This window comes from Lepidochelys kempii, chromosome 20 (genome assembly GCF_965140265.1).
Source record: "Lepidochelys kempii isolate rLepKem1 chromosome 20, rLepKem1.hap2, whole genome shotgun sequence".
NCBI lineage: Eukaryota > Metazoa > Chordata > Testudines > Cheloniidae > Lepidochelys > Lepidochelys kempii.
The window spans coordinates 1,952,918-1,961,709 of NC_133275.1; positions in this window are offsets into that span (position 1 = coordinate 1,952,918).

The window sequence follows — 8,792 nt, forward strand, 5'->3', positions numbered from 1 at the left end:
AGCCAAGGGCGGATGTGTCAGAAAAGCTGCCGCTCTCTGGGCAGAGTTCAAAGTTTTTGCAGGAAATGGATAATCAGATTATGGGGGACTCCTATTAATTTTCTTTTGGTGACCTTCATTAGCAATATTTTTCAATTTATAAATCAAGACCACCTTTTAAACTGTCCATCCTGCGAATTTGAACGTGTGATCCGAATAATTCAGCAGAGTTCTTTCTGCCTCTGACATAGGCAGTAGATTCTGCAGCTCAGAACTTTGCTGGTAGCTTTGTTGATAATGCACAAGGGATAAAAGTTTCCAACGTGCTCCTCTGTCATTGACAGGAGTAAAAACTTGGCTTGTAAGTAAAGTCAACAGATTTGACATGAAGAGATGCTGCACAGAGAGGAAAGGTGGAGTAAGAAGTTGCTGGATTTTTTTATACCATTACACTTTGTGTATTGGAGTATTAACAGCCTTGTCTTTAGAAAAGTAGCTGGAAATGTGCAGTTGTAATTTAATTTGCTGTCATTTTCCAGGTTTCAGAGGAACAGCCGTGTTAGTCTGTATTCGCAAAAAGAAAAGGAGTCTCTAAGGTGCCACAAGTACTCCTTTTCTTTTTGTCATTTTCCAGATGCAGATGGGAACTACATGGGGTGAAGTGAAAATTCTGCTGGTTAAATTATGGTTTATTTCTTAGGTTTCAGCCAGCTGAAGGCAGCAAGGTTTTCCTTCTTCTCTTGGTGCATTACTTGCTAATTCAAAACGATGTGCAGGGCTTGGGTTAAAATTGTCAGCTGTGATTACTGTCACTTGTAAGTTGTGGAGAGCCAGTGACTGCTGAATTGAATCAGTTGGTAATAACTGGATGAGTAGTTAGAGATGCTTTGGAATGGTTTCCACCTGTCTCCTGGAAAGGAAGTGCTGTGCTGTTAAGGGCACTGTCTTCATACCATCAACTTTCCCTATGTCTTATTGGAGTTTTTACCTTGAGCCTAAACTGTCAGGTTTGAAATGTCTGGCTTTAGAGTCAAAATGCCATCTTCGCATATTTGGGTAGGCCTCGGCTGTCTGCAATGGCTAACATTGTAGGCTCTCTGGCAGCACTAATTAGCGTACAGAGATTCTCTACCCTGTTTCTTTGTAGCTAGATTATTGGGGAGAACATGACACCTTTTAAAATATTATTGTTTTTTAGTGCTGTTCTCTTCCAACCCCTCAACCTCCAAATGAATGTGTGTCTGTACAGTGGAAATGCAGCTTGCTGGCCAATTAAAAGCTCAGTGTATTCCTCAAGAAGAGGATTCCATTCCCATCTCACAGGTATCAAACTCGAGGATCCTGTAGCTGGCAGGTGTAATCTGCTCACCTGTGTAGGAATTCTTTGAATCACAACATGCAGAGTTTCATGGTGGTAGACAATATAAGACTGTCAATCAGAGTTTTTAATTAAAATTTGATGAGCTGACAACCTTCAAATACAATGTTTCTTATTTCTTACTTTATAGAGGCCATATCCTACTTGGAGATGTATTTAAAATGTTGTTTGAGGAAAGTAAGTGATATTTTTGTCTAGACAAACTCCTTGTGTGTAGCTGCCACTTTTCCCCCCTGGCTGACAATACAGTGAGATCACAACAGGGCCCTTGTGCTGTTAAAAATAACTTCCAGAGAAACAGATTGAGGCCTCACGCCTGGATTTCTTTATCTGAGCAGGCTGTATGTAAGTGATTTGGGGTGGGAGGAGGCGTTTAAGATACAAGTTTATTAACCAACCTGTCTTTTAAAATCCTATCTTAGTGTTTTCATTTGTGTGAGAATAGATGCGTGCATGAAAAAGATGTTCTTGCCCAGGGACCATGAAGAAAGGTACAAGTTGCCATTTCAGAGCAAAAACCATGCAGGAGACTTTAACTTGCCTTCTCCACAACCTGAAATGCTGTGGTTAAGCTACACTTTGTAAATCTGATGTATATTCAGTCTTGGTAAAGTGTGAATTTTTATAATGTTGCTCTATACTTTTATTCTGGTGCTGTATGATCGGTGATGGAGAGGAAACAGTGCCCTCTCTCATGGTTAGAGCAGCAACGGGCAGTTAGGGGATCTGGGTGGGACAGGTTGAATCACAGAAACCTAAATAAATCCGTTTTACGCTGTATAAACTTTATACTACGTAAAACAGATTTATTTGCGGTTTGGACCCCATTGAGAGTTGGGCATCTGAGTGTTAAAGACAGGAACACTTCTGAAGTTGCTTTCCATTCAGTCTGCAGCTTTGGGGCTCGTGGTTCAGACCATGGGTCTGTGTTGGAGCAGACTGGCATGTCTGGCTCAGCAAGACAGGGTGCTGGAGTCCCAAGCTGGGAGGGCAGGGAAAGCAGGGGCAGAAGTTGTCTTGGCACATCAGGTGGCAGCCCCAAGGGGGTTTCTGTGATCCAACCCGTCACACTGGGTTCTAGTCCCAGCTTTGCCTTCGACTTGCTGTGTAACTTTGTGGAAGGTACTTCACATCTGTGGCTCCATTCACTTTGCTGTAAAACAGGAGCAATACTTGGACAAAGGTGGGAAGCACAGCAAGGTACTCTGCTAAAATACACAAACAGCTATAAAAGTGGAGCAACCACATGTATCTACTCTTTTAAAATAGACTTGTCGCATTGTGCCTTCTTAAAGCATGATGTCTCGAGTCCTGGTGCCAGTGAAGCCGTGACAACTTTTGGTATTTAAGGCGTAGAGAATAGTTTTATGTAGCATTTTTTTGCAAAGAATTTTGAGATGTTAATTTCTGCACAGCTCTTCCTTGTCTTTCCGGGACCCCAGGAGGTGGTAGACGATCAATGGTAAAGTAATACTATTTTTTAATTTTTTTTTAATCCGCCTAATCCCATTGAGATAAATTCACCTTGTCCTAGGAAAATAGTGCTCAGTGATCATTCAGGTTTGGTCTTCTCTGCAATATCCACCATTGCCTTTTAATGATCGCTGTGATCCAGGAACAGCTGAAGAGAACTTGTAATTAGAGCAAATTCAAGCTGCTCTTAGCCTGCAGTAAAATTCCATTTCTTAAATAGCTTTTTATTTCATATTAGCTAAGGTTTTATGTGTTATCCCAGAGAGAGTGAGAGCAGTTACCACTGACCTGAAAAGCAACCATGACTATAAATGTTTCACAGTTTAGCTGAAGTTTTATTGGGTGGGATTTCAAGCATCTATGCTACATAATTCCCCATAGTCAGGCAGTTGCTAGGGTCTTTACTAGGACAGGCAGAAGAATCTGCCATTTGTCTGGAGAATGATCTTAGTCGTTAGGCAGGGAACAGAAACCAAAGGGAGCTTTGTCCTCTTGCCTGCCTAACTGAAAAATTTATGCTACTTCTAACTGGGCTTTCGATGAGCTCTCATAAGAATGGGATCTAAGCAGAGTCTTGATGCCAGTGTTGACATAGTGTGCCACACCAGGCAGTAGGTAATGGCACATGATCATCTACCGCAGGGCCAGAGGGTAACCAGACAAGCCATGTGAAGGAAGATTTTGACTAAGTATGTTCACCACTCTACCTTGTAGACAAGACAGGTCTCCATTTTCAGAACACGTTTGATGTAATCTAATGTAGCATCTATTAGCTATCAAGTAAAATGTTCTGAGCTATTACTTGGCCACAGTCCAGCAGTGAAAGTACTTCAGTTCCCAGAATTTCAGAAGTACTTTTCTGTGAGGAAAATCTTTTCATTGACTGTATCATGGTCTTGTAACTTCTGTCTTGACCAGGCAGCCTCTTTTAAGGAAAGTGTCATTTTTGTCCCAAGTGTTTTTGTGAGGATAGAAAGGCTAGAATTGTGTGACAAGCTAAAGAAATATCTGAACTTGTTCACAGCCTCTTCCAAGGATTCTGGAAATCAAGAGAATTCTTTTTTCAATCTTATGTTGTTGATGCTGGATCATTCTACATGCTAAAATTATGCTAGAAACTAGCATTTTTCTCACAATAGACACCCTATAAAGTGAATTATAGTCCGTAAAGGGATTGTAAAAATGAGGGTAGGTTTTGTTTTTATTCACCTTCAATGAATCCAGGGCTAATAATCTTAGCCTACAAGTTAAAAGATTATTTTTCTAGCTGCTGTTGCCACAAACTGTGGAATCTGAAAATCCCCCTGTGTTCTGATTTGTCACTGAGGACATTACGCTCGTGAATCAGACTTCTAGTGGTGTTGCACAAGCCAGACTAGAACCCAGCTCAATCTCCCCGAGCTGTGTTGTCTCTGCAGGGCTAATGGGAAATAGGGACTTGGCTTCATAGGTCCAGTGAGCAGCTATGGCGTCAGCGCGCACTGGAAGCAGGCACGTTGAGTAAGGCGTTTAAACCTGGACAATCCAGGGCTGTTTGCCAATAAGGAATTGGAAATTGTATGTGTCTCCATCACTAACTTTTCTGACCCTATAAGAAGGCATTCTTTATTGTTGATTATAACCCTTTGAATGCTTAACACTAAATATTTAGTGTGCTGCCTGCAGAGGATACTTGCTGTCAGGAATAACAGGAGATGGAGCATCGAACAACTGAAGCATAGCATAAGATTTAGACTGGACATCCCCCGTGTCTTTTACTAGTATAGAAACTCCTGCCTAGGTTGCTTGCTTAGTTCACTGTAGTGCATATTTCACTGTTGCCCACGCAAGACACACTGCCTGGTCTTTGAGGGATGGGACACTTTGTAAACACAGTGGTGCAGTCAGGCCCAGGCAGTTCAGGAGGGGGAGGAAAAGGGGTTACTTACCAAGTCACTCTCTCTGCTTTGTCCTTACAGAACTGGAGGAGTCATGTGGTTGGCCACAAACCTTTTAGAAACAGTATTTGAATGTTACTGGGCGTTTACAGGTCCCTCAAGTCCTGCATTTTGCTGGTCAGGATATATGTACCCTTCCCCTTGCTGTGCAGAGGCAACGTCGTGAAGACAGACAAGCAGCTATCTGCACTATTCTTTGCCTCACATCTGTGTTACATAAACAATTGTTTCATTACCTTGTGAGTCTTAGTAGGCTATAAGAAAAGGAGTACTTGTGGCACCTTAGAGACTAACCAATTTATTTGAGCATAAGCTTTCGTGAGCTACAGCTCACTTCATCGGATGCATACCGTGGAAACTGCAGCAGCACCCTGCTAGGGATACAGACTAACATGGCTGCTACTCTGAAACCTGTCATTTGTTAACAAGGCGTTAAATGAAGATATTAGCGCTCCACATATGCAGAGAGTGTGAAGATTCTGTCTGTCTTCACCAATGCTCACTGCAAGAGTCTGACTTGCTATCAGGTCCTTGCTTTAATTGTTGGTACTTTGGTTTCTTTTGTGTGTCATCTTTTGAAAGCTTGCGCACTGAGACACTGCTGCTGTAGATAATATGCCTTCTGGTTTTCCACTGGAGAGACTTGTTTAGTTTGAAAGGGTCTATCAGTTGCATAAATATCATAGTGTTTATCTAACATTTCAGGTGCACTTAAGCAATGATATTGAATAGATAATTGAGAGCATTAGAGGGAGTGTTGAGTAGTGTGAGACATGCTTACGGAATGTTTCAGAGTAACAGCCGTGTTAGTCTGTATTCGCAAAAAGAAAAGGAGGACTTGTGGCACCTTAGAGACTAACCAATTTATTAGAGCATAAGCTTTCGTGAGCTACAGCTCACTTCCTCAGATGCATATCGTGGAAACTGCAGCAGGCTTTATATATACACAGAGAATATGAAACAATACCTATTCCCACCCCACTGTCCTGCTGGTAATAGCTTATCTAAAGTGATTTCCAGCACAAATCCAGGTTTTCTCACCCTCCACCCGGATGTAGAAGCCCTCTACACCAACATTCCACACAAAGATGGACTACAAGCCGTCAAGAACACTATCCCCGATAATGTCACGGCTAACCTGGTGGCTGAACTTTGTGACTTTGTCCTTACCCATAACTACTTCACATTTGGGGACAATGTATACCTTCAGATCAGCGGCACTGCTATGGGTACCCGCATGGCCCCACAGTATGCCAACATTTTTATGGCTGATTTAGAACAACGCTTCCTCAGCTCTCGTCCCCTAAAGCCCCTACTCTACTTGCGCTATATTGATGACATCTTCATCATCTGGACCCATGGAAAAGAAGCCCTTGAGGAATTCCACCATGATTTCAACAATTTCCATCCCACCACCAACCTCAGCCTGGTCCAGTCCACACAAGAGATCCACTTCCTGGACACTACAGTGCTAATAAACAATGGTCACATAAACACCACCCTATACCGGAAACCTACTGACCGCTATTCCTACCTGCATGCCTCCAGCTTTCACCCTGACCACACCACACGATCCATCGTCTACAGCCAAGCTCTGCGATACAACCACATTTGCTCCAACCCCTCAGACAGAGACAAACACCTACAAGATCTCTGTCAAGCTTTCTTACAACTACAATACCCACCTGCAGAAGTAAAGAAACAGATTGATAGAGCCAGAAGAGTTCCCAGAAGTTACCTACTACAGGACAGGCCTAACAAAGAAAATAACAGAACGCCACTAGCCGTCACCTTCAGCCCCCAACTAAAACCCCTCCAACGCATTATTAAGGATCTACAACCTATCCTAAAGGATGACCCAACACTCTCACAAATCTTGGGAGACAGGCCAGTCCTTGCCTACAGACAGCCCCGCAACCTGAAGCAAATACTCACCAACAACCACATACCACACAACAGAACCACTAACCCAGGAACTTATCCTTGCAACAAAGCCCGTTGCCAACTGTGCCCACATATCTATTCAGGGGACACCATCACAGGGCCTAATAACATCAGCCACACTATCAGAGGCTCGTTCACCTGCACATCCACCAATGTGATATATGCCATCATGTGCCAGCAATGCCCCTCTGCCATGTACATTGGTCAAACTGGACAGTCTCTACGTAAAAGAATAAATGGACACAAATCAGATGTCAAGAATTATAACATTCATAAACCAGTCGGAGAACACTTCAATCTCTCTGGTCACGCGATCACAGACATGAAGGTCGCTATCTTAAAACAAAAAAACTTCAAATCCAGACTCCAGCGAGAAACTGCTGAATTGGAATTCATTTGCAAATTGGATACTATTAATTTAGGCTTAAATAGAGACTTGGAGTGGCTAAGTCATTATGCAAGGTAGCCTGTTTCCTCTTGTTTTTTCCTACCCCCCCCCCCCCAGATGTTCTGGTTTAACTTGGATTTTAACTTGAAGAGTGGTCAGTTTGGATGAGCTATTACCAGCAGGAGAGTGAGTTTGTGTGTGTATGGGGGTGGGGGGGATGTGAGAACCTGGATTTATGCAGGAAATAGCCCAGCTTGATTGTCATGCACATTGTGTAAAGAGTTGTCACTTTGGATGGGCTATCACCAGCAGGAGAGTGAATTTGTGTGTGGGGGTGGAGGGTGAGAAAACCTGGATTTGTGCTGGAAATCACTTTAGATAAGCTATTACCAGCAGGGCAGTGGGGTGGGAATAGGTATTGTTTCATATTCTCTGTGTATATATAAAGCCTGCTGCAGTTTCCACGATATGCATCTGAGGAAGTGAGCTGTAGCTCACAAAAGCTTATGCTCTAATAAATTGGTTAGTCTCTAAGGTGCCACAAGTCCTCCTTTTCTTTATGCTTACGGAATGTCGCCAAACCTGACAGTGTCTCTTGTGCTGTGGCTGATCATAGTCTCAGTTGCATCCGATGAAGTGAGCTGTAGCTTAAATAAATTGGTTAGTCTCTAAGGTGCCACAAGTACTCCTTTTCTTTTTGCAAACACGGCTGTTACTCTGAAACCAGTCTCAGGAATGTGGTTTGAAATGAATGAGGGTTACTGCACAGCTCTTATAGCTCTTGGTGTGTGTACAAAGAGAAAGCTGGGCAGGAAACAACTGTATTTGAATTTAAAATGGAAAGATACATATCTACTATGCTAACGTGTTTGTTGAATGCGGTTGGCTTTTCTTCTATATCAGCTCTGATGTGTGTGCCATGCATTGGAGAAACTAATCACTGGAGTTGTCATAAGAGCAGACCAAGTGCTATGGAATGTTGCTAGAGTGGATTCTCTTTCTGATCTCTTCAGTGCAGCTGTTTAAAGAAGCCAGCGTTAATTTGTGTGATAAATAGTGGTATAATACGAGCATGGAACTAGACTTGCAATGACATCTTCCTTATTGATTTGCCTCTCTGGAGGAGACAAGGTTACGAACAAAGAAGCAATTTAGGTGGTTAGCATTGTCTCTGGAGTTTGTCACATCAAATCAATGGGATAGCTGCTGTGTGGTTTACGTTTCAACACTATGGAGATCTGGCCTAACTTATTCTGTACTAAATGTCTCATATTCTATTTGTACGTCGAACTCAGGCTTTGGAAGAGAGCGTGTCTTCTCATGAGAGTAAGGTGTACGTTGATATGGTGATAAAATTTTTAATGGGAATCAGGATTTTATTAAGGGTAAGAGAGATGAGTAATTTAACTGCTATCCCTTCTCTGATGCATTTCAGCCATATCAAGCCAGCTCAGAGCAAACAACCCCCTATAACAGGTGGCCAAACTTACTGATCCTTACAAGAGTCTTCAGAAGTCTGAGAGCCAGGGTGTGCCTGACGGGGCTTAGGGCTTCAGCCTTGCTCCTGCTGAAGCCCCAAACCCTGGCAGGTGTGCCCTGCTGGGCAGAAGCCCTGAGACTCCCTTCCCTGCTGGGCAGAAGCCCCTACCCGGCCACCCCGCTGCACGGCAGAGGTCCCAAGCTCCCCCCAGTC